At 38.1% G+C, this 18,106-nt stretch overlaps 1 protein-coding gene across 31 annotated transcripts in view; it reads right to left on the bottom strand.

The window, feature by feature from the left end:
• Positions 1–17,651, bottom strand: part of LOC136257329 (nucleotide-binding oligomerization domain-containing protein 1-like) — a 40,924-nt gene extending 23,273 nt beyond the window's left edge. For 7 of the 31 annotated variants that reach the window (XM_066050460.1, XM_066050457.1, XM_066050490.1 and 4 more), the window contains exons 1-18: positions 17,575–17,651; positions 15,472–15,516; positions 14,757–14,812; positions 14,591–14,707; positions 14,302–14,364; positions 13,006–13,084; positions 11,437–11,587; positions 9,794–9,825; positions 8,742–8,797; positions 8,597–8,692; positions 7,376–7,431; positions 7,284–7,314; positions 7,156–7,234; positions 5,538–5,647; positions 5,340–5,472; positions 5,212–5,292; positions 3,911–4,070; positions 2,383–2,508 (exon numbers count right to left, since the gene is read on the bottom strand). The gene's annotated coding sequence lies outside the window, so the exon portion shown is untranslated. The other 24 variants (XM_066050486.1, XM_066050459.1, XM_066050464.1 and 21 more) reach the window with 24 other exon arrangements.
• Between the last annotated feature and the right edge of the window lie 455 nt (positions 17,652–18,106).

Below are 18,106 nucleotides of genomic sequence, written 5' to 3'. Positions count from 1 at the left end.
ACTACTTCATCTGTTTGTCTAATAAAAGGTACGAAGCTGGCATCAGGAAAGTACATGTAACCTCGGTTACGATACTTCAGATATCCAGGTATCTTTGATTTATCCTTTGTGTTGATAGCTTGCAATATTGTTATTTCTTGTGACAACATCATTTCCCTCACAAAAATCCAACCATCTCTTTCTCAAAGATACCAGCGAACTTTCAGTGGTCTCATCCAAATCAATAGATTTCAAAGTATGCATTCTGGGCAACGGGAAAGCACTGCAGTATTGATGCCATTGAAATTGCAATTGCGAAAATGAATCAGATTCTTTCTTACACTCCACATATAATTCAGAGAAACGGCAACGATGCAATGTCCTGGAGGAGCTGCTCACTTTTACACAATGTATCAGCAAAACTCTTTAATTTTGTACTCAACAACTGAACCTCACTCAGTCTCACGGTAACAGCGTCTGCCAAACTTACATCGTCAATGCTATTTAAATAATGCAAAAGACTTTCTCTTCCCTTTTTGTTCAATACCTTCCGTGTTCTTTTAGCTACTGGCACATGGTCCTCGACATGGTCTTCGTTGTGCTGTGCTGCCTCTGGGTTGGTTGTAGGTCGTTTCTTTCCTGCTCTAACTCTAGTGGATTTTGGTGCCACTGACTTCCTCGTTTTATCTGATGTTACTTTCTGGTCGCTCACTCCTTTTCCACTACTAGACAGTTTCACTTGCTGGCAAAGCTTCTCCTTAGGATTGTCCTTCGCCGCTGACTTTGTTACTGTTGATGTAACTTTCTGGTCACTCGATCTTCTTCCTCCACTGGTCTGTTTTGCTTGTTGGCGAGGCTTCTTCTTAGTACCGTCCTTCACCGCTGACTTCATTTCTGAATAGTCACGTGTGCATATAAAATTAATCACAGGCGCTTTGCGCTTGATGGGGCACCTTTTACGTGCCAGGTAATCATCACCTATTATAGCTTGGTTAAAGAAGCCCACTGATGCTACCAGGTCTATATGCGCTCATTTTTGATAGTACATATGACAGTTAGACACTCTCTCTTCCATTATTTACTCTTGATATCATGGACTACTCCAACTTGTTTCAGTACTTTTTATTGATGTGCTATGGTCCCTACTCTAGTTGAAAAATCCAAATTTTTTGTGTACTTGTTTGTTAACTTTTTTTTGTAAATAATTTTATTATGACTGGTGAACTCATGCATACCGCATCTGAAAAGGCACCGCGCGCCCCAGCGATGTCAATTATCGTCTGAAAAGTGAAGTATCCATTACGCTTCGTTGTCAGCTATGTTCAACCCGTTACACAGCATTTCGAATCAAGAACTGTTCGAAAAGCACCTCTACAATCCACGCATACCAAAAGAAAGAAATTGTGCCGTGTGCCCCAATCATTAATATTCGTCTGAAAAGTGAAGTATTCATTACGCTTCACTGTAGGCTATGTTCAACCTGTTACACAGCAGTACGAATCAAGAACTGTTTGAAAAGCACCTCTGCAATCAAAATAGCCACAATGAAAAATACGGACGATTTCCGTTTCAAAGGGAAGCCATCACGTGCTTACGCCAAATCGACACCTTTCCCTGTCAGCAAAGATGAATGGGACACAAAAGAGGACACTGGTAAGTCCATAAAGAATGCATTGTATGTACTGCAGTATGCCAAAAGGCACCTGTCGGGCCTAAGCGACGTTGAACAGTGAAAAAATCAAGCCCATAGCCTTAGCCGTTATCGAGTTACGCTTGTCTGAAGGCATCAGTCAGTTACTCAGTCAGTAGAAAATTCCGTTGAATAAAATTTTTTTGAAATTCCGTAGCAACTTGTTGAAAGCGTTTTGAGTCGATCTGAAAGCTTGTTTGGGCTTAGTTTTACCTCACCAATACTGCCTCATTGTCATAAGGGAAAATTGAGGCTGTGTTTTGGGTGATTTTATTTTGTGGGCCACGCCTATTCCTTTGTGGTCCCTACTATACAGTTACTATCGTACTGTATGATACCATCATTATATTTGTTGTACAGTATCCATTCAAGGGCAATACCTATATTTAGCATTACCGAGGTACTATTTTAAAAATATACCAAATAAAAGTTTTTGGCAATACTGTAACCCCTACTTTTCCCACGACCTGCTGGGTCACTACTAGATAGTACTGTAACTAATCTGTAAAACATAAAATTTGATTTAGTTTTGTATGAATTGTTGTCAAAGTAACTAAATCTTGACAACGTCACTATCTATGATACAACTCAGAACATGATTACAACGTAAATCATCATGTTACTTGTTGTTGAGTAATCACACATACAAAGAGTACAAGGGAATGTCTGAACATTGAAATTCAACATTCATTCAAGCCCTGTCTTCTACTCACCTGTTCCATCTTCTTCCTGGACTGCAGCACAACAACCACCCGCCGATAACGGTCCAGAAATATTTGTATTGTCCCAGCCAGTGGATGAACTGCCAGTCTGTCAAGTCTCTCTATAATTGACTTGTACTACAAGGAAAGAAGAAAGTTCTATGTACAAATGTACATCTTAAAAACATACACTGAAAATCTCAAGTGGGACACATTCAGTGACATAACTAATTCTGTTCATGTGCTCATGTGAGTAACAAATCACCACAAAAGGCAAAAACATACAATTATTGTATAATTCCTTATTATACAGGTGGTCACTGAGACAAGCTCCATTACGTTGACAAATATGATGAAACTTTGTTTCTTGGGCAGGTATAAACAGTGGACCTGGGGACCAAGGGATCCACGAGGATCTTGGAATTATAAACACTTCACAATATTCTATACTTTTACTATGTACATGTGCAAGTAAAGTATTGCATGGCCAACCCACACCTTTTTCCCCGTCATGGTCTCTCATACCACCTGGGGCTTATACACACAGTGTTTATACCAAGTGGAAATTATTAGTGCCTCTGAAAAAGAGTCTGAAGCTGACTGCATTTATAGGCCACTCACCTGCTGCACAATAAGCATACTAGTCTATTATGTTGCCTAGCTACTAAAGTTTAGAAACATTGTGTAAATGCACCATGTTGTGTATGAGATCTGTTTGTCGAGCACCTGAGCTAAAACTTGCTTAGCTAGTAATAATTTTCCCCGGAAAAATTTTTGCACAATGTTCTAAACTTTAGTAGCTATATAGGCAAGATAATAGACTAGTATTCTCATTGTGCAGCAGGCAAGGGGCCTATAAATGCAGTTACTTTCTCAGAGGCACCGGCCGTGACAGGGAAAAAGTAGACTGGTCAAGCAAGACTACTTGCAGAGGTACATAGTACAAGTATAGAATATTGTGAAGTGCATAAAATTCCAAAAAGAATTGGATCCTCATGGGTCAGTGGGTCCCGGGTCCTTGGTGCCTGGGTCCACTGTTTATACCTACCCTTGTTTCTTTTATTTGTTTCAAGTAGAGTGGAACCTGTCTAAACAAGTAATCTTCAAGCCAAACAGTTTGGTCTTAATAGACAGGCGGCTCTTCTATATACTGTTCTACCAGAAGGAAATGACAAACTTGGTTACCACACTGTTGTTGTGGACACAAAATGATATGTACACTATACCAAACAGTACAGTAGTACTTCCCTAAAGTGAATGGTGCCAATAAAAATGCCACATATAAAACCATCAGAAATATCATATGTGACAAAAATCACCTTTATGGAAGAGTCTTACTCTATTCAACATCAAATACAGTGTGAAAAAGAAGAAAACACAGTCAATCGGTTACGGACCTTTTTTTTTAATTGTCAAACTTTAATTTTGGTCTGCTGACCATAGTTACAAGGCTAGAGACTGAACAAATTAAAGCAGTACACAGTCACCATTTTACGCCACAACAACAAACTCATGAGTGGGATGTGCCTTTTGTACATACCTGCTGTTCTGTAATCTTTTCTTTCAGTAGATCTTGCATTTGGTTATGTTGTAACTATCTTGAGAGGTTAGGATTGCTAGAAGTTGTCCCGGACTTGTTTTATCAGTTGACTTCCTGGCTGTATACTGCTCATCTAACTGTCTACATGCTCTAATACTTCCTAACAGAACACATGCACACACACTTAGTAATTGTTCATGAGTGTATGTACAGTGAAACTTCAGTAACATGGTTACCATTTAGAGTAACAAATTTTGTTAGTGTTAATGAGGTCATAAAGTATACCTTAGGTATGTTTGAGACCTACTTAAAACGGTCATTTTAATGGGGTGATCTTATTACAGGGTATTTCATTTAATGTCATACCAAGTATTTTTTGATATGGTCATAGGCTATCTTCATGAATACCATGCACCAAAGAACTCTAACAACAAGAAGGAAGTTACAGTATCAATGACCAGTAGGGCAGTAGCTGTTGTGTTGTTAGTGGCTTCTCCGCAGCTGAAAGAAACAGGCGAGGGCCATCAAAGTTAGTTGCTGATTGGTTTACAATACTGAGCTAATCCCCTTCTTCCATTAATATAAAATAGCATAGTGATTTGTTGCAGTCTTTCAGATTCTTTCTTCAATTGTGCAGTTTTCAGAGCTTTCCCCAGCAAAATAAAGTAGAGCAGTAGAAATGTCAATTTGCTACCAACATCAAAGTCAATTTGTTAATTATATACATTCCTTTTACCACATCAAAAGAATTTTGAGTAGTGTTGCTGCACTGTTCTTTAGGGAAGCCACTGGTTTGTCAAATTTCGTTTTTTCATAAAGTGGCATCTACACATACGTAGTAACCGTTTCTAGGTTAGAATGATGTAAACGGATACCCTCCATGAGGTACATCTAAGCTATGTATGTTTGGGACTTAGTTCACATAGTCACTAAATTGAGGTGGTCTTATAAAGTGATGTACTGGTACCACATTTTCACTATGATATCACATACTGATGTAATGTTGGTGAAAACTAGCTGATACCATGCAATCCAACACCGATACTTCGTACACAAGAAACAACAATCCATTTCAATAATACACAATAAGCCAGCTGACTTCACTGGTTTAATGGCCATCAATCATCTTTTATAGGCTATCAGGCTTCTATACCTTTACTGATACAAGTAATAGGCCACACAATTGGTATGCTCAGCAACACGCTGATACTACAGTAGTATTGGTATTGTTAAAAACAATGACAACTAACTCACTGAGGTTTAACTGTATTACTGTGTAGTGTGTACACTTATTCACTCACATATACTAAATTATGGTAGGCTGGAAAGATAGTAAAAAAATCCTGCTTCAAATAGTCGTTCGTCTGCATCAACAGATTGTGCTACAAGCCACACAAAATAACACAAACACTTGTCAAGTTTTGCTTACTATTTTTCTTGGGATAATATTCTAGTGGAAGCTAACTTTAAGCATGTTAAGTAGTCGCTGAATGGAGAGGAAATCCAGGAACCAGAGGAGGAGAAATAGGGGAAAGGGCACCTGTCCCCTCACTTTGTAGCACCTATTCCAATTCCCAGGAGCAGCTGTTACGTATTTACTCATCAGTTTGCCTTGGTTAAAACTCACATTAACATCTTGTTCAGTGAATGTTTCAGGGTCACATTCCATCATTGCAAGTCTTCTCTTTCCCTCATAGTAAGCTTCAATGTCTTTCTTGATGTCTGGATCAGTGACCACTACAATGTGAACAGTGTAACGGAATTAATAGAGTCAATTTACAGCAACAGAGAACCCTTATCACAGACCTCATTCTTAGCCCAATAACTATCAGGCCTCTGGATACCATACAAAACGTGCTATATCAAGTCAAGTACAAGTAGCTACGTATATGAAAAATAAAGCATGAGGCCAAGTGCTGAGTGCTTTATTTTTCATATAGCATGAGCAAGGCAATGCTTTAAATGATTTATGGAACTTTCTAGTCGTCATTTGCAGCCATACACTAGGACTCATAATTAACACATGTTGCATGAATTATTAACAGCCTGAATGCACACAAACTAGTAACAAAGTAACTTATGAGTAGTTCACCATAGTTTGGCATGGTAGACGTTCATTGCGTATTTTGGCAGGTTTTGGTCCCGACCCACAATCGATTCTATTGTGACACATAGTGTGATATTTCCAAGACTTGTCCGTTTACATCAAACGTAACAGTAATGTTACCTTCTCTTACCCATCATATTTCCATTATGGTATCTTGAGCACAGTAGGGATATAACACTTCTTATTGTTTTACTGTAATTTAATATCAGGCACTACTCCAGCTTGTTTCAGTACTTTTTATCGATGTGATATGGCTAGTTGAAAATTCCAAATTTTTTTTTATGTACTTGTTTCTTAACTTTTTTGTGAATAATTATGACTGGGTTAACCCACACATACTGCATATAAAATGGTGCGCCGCGTCCCAGTTATATCAATTATCGTCTGAAAAGTGAAATATCCATTATGCTTCGTTGTCAGCTATGTTCAACCCGTTACACAACAGTACGAATCAAGAACTGTTTGAAAAGCACCTCTGCAATTAAAATAGCCACTATTAAAAATACTGACGATTTCTGTTGCAAAGGAAAGCCATCATGTGCTACCGCCAAATCGACACCTTTTGCTATCAGCAAAGATGAATGGTACACAAAGGAGGACACTGGTAAGTCCATGAAGAATGCATTATACGTACTGCGGTATGCCAAAAGGCACCTCTCAGGCCAAAGTGACATTGAACAGTGAAAAAATCAAGCCCATAGCCTTAGCCACTGTCGAGCTTGTCTGAAGGCATCAGTCAATTACTCAGTCAGTCAGTAAGAAATCCCATTAAATAATTTAAAACAAATTCTGTAGCAACTTGTTGAAAGCATTTCGGGTCAATCTGAAGGCTTGTTTGGGCTTATTTTTGCCTAACCAATACTGCCTCATCGTCGTCAAGGAAAATTGAGGCTGGTTTTTGGGTGATGTTATTTCGTGGGCCACGTCTACTACTTTGTGGTCCCTACTATACAGTACTATCATACTGTATGATTCAACATATTTCTAAGGTAGAAGGTATTCAGAGTATTCAGTATTTGTCCAAAAAGTTTTCAGGAATTTCCACCAGGGTGAAGTACACGTAGGTATCATTAAGATGACAACTAACTCACTGAAGTTTCACTGTATTACTGTATAGTGCGTACACTTATTCACTCACATATACTAGATTGTGGTGGGCTGGAAAGCCAGTAAACACCCTGCTTCAATTGGTCGTCTGCCTGCATCAACAGATTGTGCTACAAGCCACAAACAAAATAACACAAACACTTGTCAAGTCTTGCTTACTATTTTTCTTGGGATAATATTCTAGTGGATGCTAAATATAGAGCAACAATTAATTTTATCCTTGAAGGAAAATATTACAATAGATACAGTACCTTTAGAAAAGGCCTGGCATCTTTAATATACAAACAAGATGGAACCTGCTGGCATTCTATACAAACATATAGAACAGGTAGATACACTGTATATTGTACAGTTAGAACATTTTCAAAACATCAAGATATACTGTATAGCGGGTTATTTTCGAAGAAAATTTTGCACAAGACACAAAACTGAAATTTTGAAGAATTTTAATTTTAAAAAGTGCATATTTCGAAGTCCAGGTGGATTTCAAATAAACGGAAATTCATGTCACTAATTAAGAAGATAAGTGAATGTTTGCCAAAAAACTGACTTACTGATGGAATAATTCCCATCCCTGTGCACTGGAGAGAAGACTGAGGGAGTCTTGAGTGGAATAAATTCGCTGGCTCGATTGCGCCCGATCGTACGTGAGCTAGCTGGCTATCTAGCTACCATAGATTCTAGAGCAGACGGCATCAATTCCCATTCTGGATCACCTGTTTTCTGGTTATTGGTACTAGTGCTCTGCGATATATTGGTAATACCGTTTATCGTGATAAATTATCATAACCAATTATCATACCCAATTATCATACCGTGACAGTGTTTGATAACCGATATATCGAAATACTGGTATATCGATGAATATCGGTATAGGATTGCTTTTAACCCAGCCTTTGGTGTTTAATTATCCAATTTGTTGATGGTTTAGCAGACATTCCCTAAATAAAAACTTGAGGTTGTCACATTACAACACATGCCTACTTGTACTGAACTATATATTTTTTTGGTTTTTGGGATGATATTAGGCCCAAGAAATGATGCAATAGTTACAATAACAAGCTAACTATATACCGATATACCGTGATATATTCCTGATACTAATACCATGTATTCAAATTTCAATACCGCCGAGCTCTAATTGGTACAATAATGATACAGTTTACCCGTTATCATGAGCTACAACTCTAGGAATACAAAAGCAAATCACCGAAAGTTGGATCATTGCTTTCACTTGTGTGAATTTATTTTCGCTGAACAACCAGATGTGGGAATTTATTTTCGAAGAGAAGGGCCTCTTCGAAATATTCAAAAATAAAAATCCTTCGAAGATTACCAGCTATACGGTACTGTTTCTACTGATCCCTACCCTCACCTATTCACACACAGACACACAACACACATGCATACACACACACTACACGTGCACGCGCGCGCGCACACACACACACAACACAGATTTGCAAATATACTTATGAGGATCATTCAAGTGATGGAATCAAGTGACCATCCCTTCTTTGCTACAGACTAAAGGTTTGCTTCACCTCCAGTTGTGTGTGTGCCCATGTCTGTGTGAATATATTAGAAGTAACAAGACTATCAACTTGTCACACATACCTCATTACTCTTTCCTTCTCCATATCATCCATTAAGGGATCAGTCATTGACTGTAACTGAAATATCATATTTGTACAAATTGATTTAAAATACACTACACACAGTGTACATGTCACATACACACTCATGTATTTAAGAATGAGACTAAACATGTTTACTAAACAAATGATATGTAACACAAACAAATGTACTGACACTAATACACACATATGAATGTTGGCACTAAAACTGTTCAGTGTTGAAAAATCTCAGACCAGTAGTGACTTGATTCTCTAGCAACATGTAGTCTATAGGCATCAGCCAAAGGAGCTAGCCACAACAGCTGGGATATGGAATTTCCTTTACTTAAACACATTGACTTGTCACCAACAAAAGGTTTTATTGGAATAATAGACAGTGTAGAGTACAGACACACACTTGTAAGAAGGAGACCAAACATGTACACTAAACAACTAACACATACACACAAACAAATGTACATACACTAACACATTACACATACACAACCACAACATGTAGTAATAAAGACTCCTCAACAAGCTAAACTGTTAGGGACAGTATGGGATGGGACCTAGTCCACACCTGGTGTATAATATTGACCTGTTTGGATGAGTGTGGACAATTGTCAAATAATAAAAATCATCATCCTGTTGACTAACTTTAACACTTCCTCTATTTGAGTAAACAGTTTAAATATTTTTATTGTTGTGGTTTATCTATTGTCTTCTTGTTGACAAGAATTATGGAAACAGTACAATATGTGTGACTGGAACAATACATGTTTCTAAACTAGCTAAACAACAACCACTAAGTGAGCCATACTTGTCTAGAATGTGACAGTAGGACTAGCAAAGATCAGTAGTGAATTCACCATGATGGTGATGTGTATCCATCAAGGGAGTCATCAGCCACAATTAACAACACACACACACACACACACACACACACACACACACACACACACACACACACACACACACACACACACACACACACACACACACACACACACACACACACACACACACAAACAAGCACGTGTAAATACTCACTTGTTTACCTTGACATCATATCTGGGTGTTTCCTGTGACAGATACACACTGCATAAATTGATTTTTACAAACCACAACTTGGTTACAAAGGAATTTGACTACACAAACAACACACACATGAAACACCTTTCATCAAATTACAAAGGCATGTATCACTTTCACACCTCAGATCAAAGGAGCTATCCAGGCAGTATTCACAATGTAGCCCAGTTAGTGACTTTTCCTCCGATGTAGCCCAGTCTACAACTGGGCAGTAATTAGACATTAAGGTCAAAATTGATTGTGGGGATCAATTGATGTACGACTTGGATTTAACCATGAAAACCACAAATACAGAAAGTGTTTTGTCATCCTTGCTACAGCCACACCTATTTGAAATTTTGTGGCTCAGATTTATTTTACAACTAAATGGGTCAATTGGTAGAAAACAAAGAAGATAACAAGCTAATTTCAGACATATTTATTATATGATTTCTGGTCACAAACACATCTTTAAAAATTAGACCAGTAAATCAGATAAAATATTGTCTCCAGACATGTCAAACACTTCCTAGTTACAAGCCACATGACTAGCTATTGTCCTATTGTAAAGGGAAATAATTGTACGTATCTAGTAGCTGTAATACATTGCTGTAGCTAAATGAGTCACAGATGGCAGTGAAGTAAATTTTCTTACCGAAGAAGTGGAGGAGGTATATAACTGGTTTTCAGTGGAGTAGCTACCATTGAAGCAACCAACACAGCTGCCTCAGTTAGAATCCTAGTGAAGAGAATTTAGCACTGCAAAAGATGGATATATTCTAATGGAGGAGTCATTTTCGCTCAACTCTAAATAGAGAATTCTGGTTCACCTCATCTTCTGGCTACAGCCATGGATTGGGAACTACACTTGTAGATGACATTATCTTTTGAGATCAAAATTTGACTCACTGACTGTTCTATTACAGTATCTTGATCATCTTGCACCAGCTACAAATTAAATTCTATGTGTCACATGATGTTAATTTTTAATCAAAAGCTGTGCAAAAATTGGATCAGTCAGGGTCAAGCAACAACTAAGTATGGCCTAACCTACGAGTTAAAAGAAAGTATGGCTAAGGTGAGAACTAGTACTATAGCTTATCCACTAAGCATTTCCGCAAGTTTTCTAATGCGGACCACATCCCCATTACTGAAAACACAAAATTACTACTCTACATGAAGTAACCACCCTACAAGCTTCATGCAACTGAAATTCTCTGTGACATCTGTCCATTCATTGTAACCAATAACGTACCAGCTGCTAACCCATAATCGAACCTTTTATCCATGTATATAATACATTGGGTGGTTGCACTCATATTGGCTTAGATGCCATAACAGGCTATTATGGATCAAAAGTGCTATATATTAGCTGCAACATGGGGCATTCAGGCTTTTGCCTGATATGTAAGTCCTTAGCCCTCAGGTAACATATCAGGCAAAGCAAACATCACATGAGTATAGTAGTACAAGACTTGACGATCTTTTAGGATAAAGTGAAATTATATTTGTGATAGTTGTAACACGGGCATGAGAGCTTTGGGCTGCTCTATTCATTTACTGGGTACACGAGACAACAATTTTTGTGTTGTGAACACAACCACATTACACACATACTGTACCAGCTGTTCCTTTCTTTCAGTTGATCTTGTATTTGGTTATGTTGTAAGCATCTTGAGAGGTTGGGATCAATGGTTGTCCAGGACTTGTTTTATCAGTTGACTTCCTGGCTGTATACTACTCATCTAACTGTCTAGTATACTCTAATACTTCCTAACAGAACACACACACTTAGTAATTGTTCATGAGTGTATGTACAGTGAAACCTCAGTAACATGGTCACCATTTAGAGTAACAAATAAAGTCTTAATGTGGTCACCAATACACCTTAGCTGTGTTTGGAACCTAAGTAGAAAGGTCACTATAATGAGGTGGTCCTATAAATGAGGTTATGAAGTAACACCTTAGCTTTGTTTGAGACCTACTTGACATGCTTATAATTACAGTAAGTGATATGGTCATAAACAGTCATAGCTAGTTATAGCTTTAAATAATTTCAAGCTCACAAATAACTCTTGTCTTAGTGTAGGCAAGGTTTTCTTTAGCGATTGTGTAAGCAATATCCTTTTTTAAAATCTTCAACTTGCCTTCTAATTGGTACATATTCCATCAAGCTCACAATTCCTTGCCCTCCAATGCTATTGTTCACTTGTGCATATCTGATCTTTGAAGGTCAAAGTACAAGTATTGGTCATGCCTTTAATAAAGACCGGCCTACATTTCATTACCAAGCAGAGCTTATCATGAAATTAACTTATGGCAAACTTCATATTAAGCATGGTCACGTGTTCCTGGTCAAAAGGCACTGTTTCAAACTGCAACCATTGCATTGTCTGAAGACTTATTTTCAGACACCCAGTTCTCTACCATTTTCTTTGCTACCACACCAGCACACACTTCTTAGTGCTTCCACAACAATTGCTAGCAGTATCTTCACTGGCTCTCTTTTGGCTGGACAATTTCTCGAAACTTATTCAGACATTCTGTGTATTGTCCGGATAATGTCCGGTTGTCAAACGTTACTTCGAGCACTGGTACTGAGTTAACTCAGTGGTACAAACCAATGACCAGCTAACTTCAGTGGCTTCTTTCAGCTATGGAGAAGCCACTAACAACACAACAACTACTGGTAAGTTCATTCTTGTTGTTAGAGTTCTTTGGCACTCATGAAGATAAGCCATGGTTATACAAAAATTTTATTATTGCATCAAATCAGTATCCTGTAATAGGACTACCTCCTTAAAGGGACCATTACAAGTAGATCCCAAACATAACAAAGATGTACTTAATGGCCTCCTTAATAAGACCACCCCCTAATAGTGACCCAGTCAAGTACTTAAATGTATAGAGAAATAATTTTTTTGAATGTTACCTAACTAATTTTTTTTCACGAATTTGCAAACACTCCTAAAATATATTAGACAATACGGAGGTCTAAATATTTCTAGGATAACTTTTTGCTGGTAACCCCTAAAACTGTGAAATCAGCAAAAATTTCTCCCCCGAAATATTTAGGCTACACAGTAGGTCCTTGACATATAGGCACTATAAGGTGGCATATTAAGAAGATGACAACTAACTCACTGAAGTTTCACTGTATTACTGTGTAGTGTGTACACTTATTCACTCACATATACTAGATTGTGGTAGGCTGGAAAGCCAGCAAACACCATGCTTCAAATGGTCGTCTGTCTGCATCAACAGATTGTGCTACAAGCCACACACAAAATAACACAAACACTTGTCAAGTTTTGTTTACTGTATTTCCCTTTGGATAATATTCTAGTGGATGCTAAATATAGAACATTTTACTTTTATCAAACAGTACGGATGTTTAAGTAGGGTTTGCATCAAAAGTGACACGCGCCGCCAAAAATACCGCCCTTAAAAACCAGCTTAGAAACTTCTTACGCGACGAAAATCACCTTTACGGAATAATATTAGTCCATCTAACATCAAATGTAGCGCTAAAAACAAGAAAAGACTTACTGGCGGCCAGATATAGAATTTTTAAAAATCGTCAAAACTCGAAATTTCGTCTCACTCACTCACTCACTGACCACAGTCGCAAGCCTAGAGCCCAAACGAAGCAGCGCACCGTCACCATTTTACGCCACAACAACAAACTCACCAGTGGGATGTGTCTTTTGGGGTTCTGACGACTGTGCGCCCTGTGTGCCTTGTCTTTTATCTTCAATCAGGCTGCTTGTCTTCTTCTTCATCCAATGAAACCATACCGAGGCGTTAATTTTCCATATCAACACTTTCTTTAAGCCGCATAATAGACGCCACAAAATTATTTAAGGCGCTTAGACTACACTACTGTACGGCCCCCGACTGTACAGAGGCACCAGTACTCCACAAGGTCACGCCCATTTTTATTCTACGTATTATCGAGATCACGATGACCACGCCCCTTTTACGCTAGCTGTATTTGTGACCACACACCCTCAAGTTGGTAGGCTGATTCGAGATACTCTAGTCTAATAATCGATCGAAACCACGATGACCACACCCCTTTTTGGGCAAGCACACATCTTTGCAGGCTGACTAGAGATACTCTAATACAGCAGTCACCCTAATAAAACAGTCACATGTTTATAGCTAGCTGTATGCTTTAACAAAAAAAACTAAACAAACTAGTATATCAAAAATTATAAATTTAAAAATGAAGTAGGGTTTCAAGCTAAAAAAAGTAGTGAAACAAGAGATGAACAATGGTAGCTATTACAGCGTAGCTCAGTGGGAAATCCCTACTTTGACATTGAACACAAAAATATTGTTATACCATGCCAAAGAAGGGATTTCCCACTGAGCTATGCTGTAATAGCTACCATTGTTTCACTACTTTTTATAGCTTGAAACCCTACTTCATTTTTAAATTTATAATTTTTAATATACTAGTCATATTACAACACATACAGTACCTTTAGAAAAGGCCTAACATCTTTAGCACACAAACCAGATGGTAGAAGGTATCTGATTGCATTCTAAAAATATACAAACATAGGTAGCTATATACACTGTAAATTGCACAGTTAGAACATTTCAAGACACAAAGTTTTATTGTTTTTACTGATCCCTACCCTCAACAGTAACAGGCCAGGCTCAATGCAGAAAGAACACTTTAATCTAAAAAAATAAGGTCAGAGATTTCCACCACAACAGCTTTTACTGATCCCTAACCTCACCCATTCACACACAACACACACTTACAAGGACCGTTCAATTAAGGACATAAAGTGGCTATCCCTTCTTGGTACAGACTTATCTTCAGTAACTGACTGATCATCTCTAAAACTGCTTCACCTCCAGTTGTGTGTGTGCTCATGTCTGTGTGAATATGTTAGAAGTAGTAAGACTATCAACTTGTCACACATACCTCATTACTCTTTCCTTCTCCACATCATCCATTAAGGGATCAGTCATTGACTGTAACTGAAATATCATATTTGTACAAATTGATTTAAAATACACTACACACAGTGTACATGTCACATACACACTCGTGTATTTAACAATGAGACTAAACATGTTTACTAAACAAATGATATGTAACACAAACAAATGTACTGACACTAATACACACATACACTGTACATGTAGTATGAAGATGTAGTAATAAAGACTCCTCAACAAGTTAGGCTACATCCAGTATGGGATGGGACCTAGTGAAACAAGTTACACACCTGGTGTATAATATTGACCTGCTTGGATGAGTGTGGACAATTGTCAAATAATAAAAATCATCATCCTGTTGACTAACTTTAACACTTCCTCTATTTGAGTAAACAGTTTAAATATTTTTATTGTTGTGGTTTATCTATTGTCTTCTTGTTGACAAGAATTATAGGACAGTACAATATGTGTGACTGAAACAATACATGTTTCTAAACTAGCTAAACAACAACCACTAAGTGAGCCATACTTGTCTAGAATGTGACAGTAGGACTAGCAAAGATCAGTAGTGAATTCATGATGTATCAAGGGATCAGAGTCATCAGCCCCAAATAACACACACACACACACACACGCGCACGCATGCACGAACACACACAGTCACACACGCACGCACGAACACATGTGTAAATACTCACTTGTTTATAAGAGTATCATCCCTCAACATCATATCTGATTCTTCTCTGTGATACAGACAGCAATAAAATTATTTTACAAAACCACAACTTGGTTACAAAGGAATTTAACTAAACAAACACCACACACATACACCTGCACAATACCAGCCACTCCCAGCTTGAAATATGTTAACAATGCAAGTCACATGTACATCATATGTCACTATAAATACATGTACTCTCCATGTGCAGTGGAACCTGTCTAAGCCAGTCAACATTTCTATGAAGGTGGCTGCTTTAGATAGGTGGATTAGTATATAAACACTTGGAGAATTTAAGGTTGGTCTTGGTGGACTTTCCATAGAGGTGGCCACTAAGACAGGTACTACTTTTGCACAAGATTTTGAGCTGGTCTATTACACTATTGTGTATGTTAATAAGAAATTGTAACAAAACCTACAGTAGATGTACAACCTGTCTAACTGTCCATTCCTAAACTATAAAGTTGACCAGATGAAATAATGTATGTACGGCCACAGTGATAATTGGGGGATAGCCACAGGTCCACTAATCTAGTTCTTATATATAAGGTTGGTTGTATGTTGTCTATGTAATAGTTAGACACTCGCAATAGGTGTCTTCGAGGATTTAAAAACCTGAGGTGACGTCAATAATTACCGAGGCGCAGCCTCGGTAATTATTGACGTCACCTCAGGTTTTTAAATCCTCGAAGACGCCTATTGTGAGTGTCTAAGTGTTTTAGACAATGGCGTAGAAGCAGTGAGTTAGTATAGAGAGTTCCCATTGTAAACACCTAGGGTATTTCAGCGAGCAAAAGATGTGAGGTCGCGCAAGCTCGCGCACAAGCCATGAAGCGCGAATAACTGAAGGTTTGTAAAGTCGATAAAAAGTATGTTTGAGGCATTATAGATACGTGTGAATGGCAGCAAATGGGAATAGCCAGTGCCAACATGGCTGTCTTGCATGGTCTACAGAGCGTGCTTTAATATGGCGAAGGCTACAAACTGAATTAATGACTTGTACCACGATGGTCTATAAATCCGCTGAGCTACCCACCATAACAGCGTACCTGAGTGTAATTTCTTTGTAATAATCTGCTCGCAATCGCTTGGTGTTTACTGATGTGCGAAATACTAATTGTCCACAAAAGGCTAATTGCATTACTGTAGACAACTGTCGGGTGTCTTACCAGTAAGACACCTGATACCAGGTTTCTTCGCAAATAAGAGACCTCCACACATCAAACGAAACGCTGCATGCCATTGTCTAATAGTCAATAAACAAGTCATAACATATGTGACAATATGGTAGTGATGGTTACTTAATCACATGTCATAGGATTACGATGTGTGACTTAACTTCTCTGATGAAAAGTTCAAGTATCCCATCCATTTTATGGAGACTAATATCTACAATTGTACAACACACCTTTATCCCAAGTAGAAAACATTTACTCTTTTCACATATTAAAACTAAACCATTGATAGGCTCTATCCCCTAATTACAGGTTAAACTAACACACATAGTGCTATGAAGTATTGTTGTATGATATTGCACAGCCAAACATGGCATTGTAAATTGGTATCATTATTGTCCACTCTTTCCATCACATAAAGTATGCACAATGTTTCTTTGGTAGGAGAGCCACACAAAGTGCTGGGTGGAGGGCACTGGGAACTGTAATTTATCAGTATTTATTCACACAGAATATTTAATTACTAAAGTGTTTGGGTAACTTTTCAGATCACAACATGTTTGATGACATGTGAACAGCTTCCTCTGACTAAATGATGTCACATTAACAACCCTATCATATTATACAACTAGTGGTAACTTGGTAAACTAAGTTGTACGGTCATCACTAGTACGTGTACATGATACCCAACTAGTAAGGACAATTGGTGGGAAGTTGCTAGTAATGAATTGTGTTTGGTCAAAAACGTGTGCCACAATAAACACACTCTGTAGTAGACAACCACTACCGTGACACTACTACAACACAACACGGATTATAACCCTCGACATCAGATAAAGTGTCAAGTCCTCAGTTACTGACATGCGTTTATATTACACTGAACACATAGTAAACACAATAATGCTTACTCGCTGAACTCTGTACACGATCCTTTCCATTACGTAGTATAGTACCGTCGTAATAAATAAGCTCTTTTCCTCGCTCTTTTCCTTCAGTTTCCTCAAGTGGTCGATTTTAGGTGGCGCTTATAAGGTAAATGCGGGTATTTCCGGACAGCGTACAATTCCGGACACTTTGGTACCTTTATCAAGCTAGCCGAGTAACGAAACAACGGATTGCCTTGAAATTTCTGCTGTGAATAGCTATTCTTATAGGGATTATAAAAATCGAAAAGAGTGTTCTAGTTGATTCATTCTTGGGTGCTATACACGAAGTGTCCGGAATTGTGCGCTGTCCGGAAATACCCGCATTTACCTTATTATAAGCGCCAGGTGCATGTTGGTTATTTATTTTATTCAAGATTTGTGAAGCATAAAAGGTCTGTGAAACATAAAAGGTCTGTGAAACATATGATTAGTTTGGTAATATGGCTTGATCATTTGTCTGCCACACTAGTCACTTTCTTCATCCCCTGGACTATGGCCATAATTAGGAATACAT

Source organism: Dysidea avara, chromosome 6 (genome assembly GCF_963678975.1).
Source record: "Dysidea avara chromosome 6, odDysAvar1.4, whole genome shotgun sequence".
Taxonomy (NCBI): Eukaryota; Metazoa; Porifera; class Demospongiae; order Dictyoceratida; family Dysideidae; genus Dysidea; species Dysidea avara.
The sequence above is the reverse complement of the archived record's forward strand: the minus strand, read 5'-3'. Positions and strand labels throughout refer to the sequence as shown.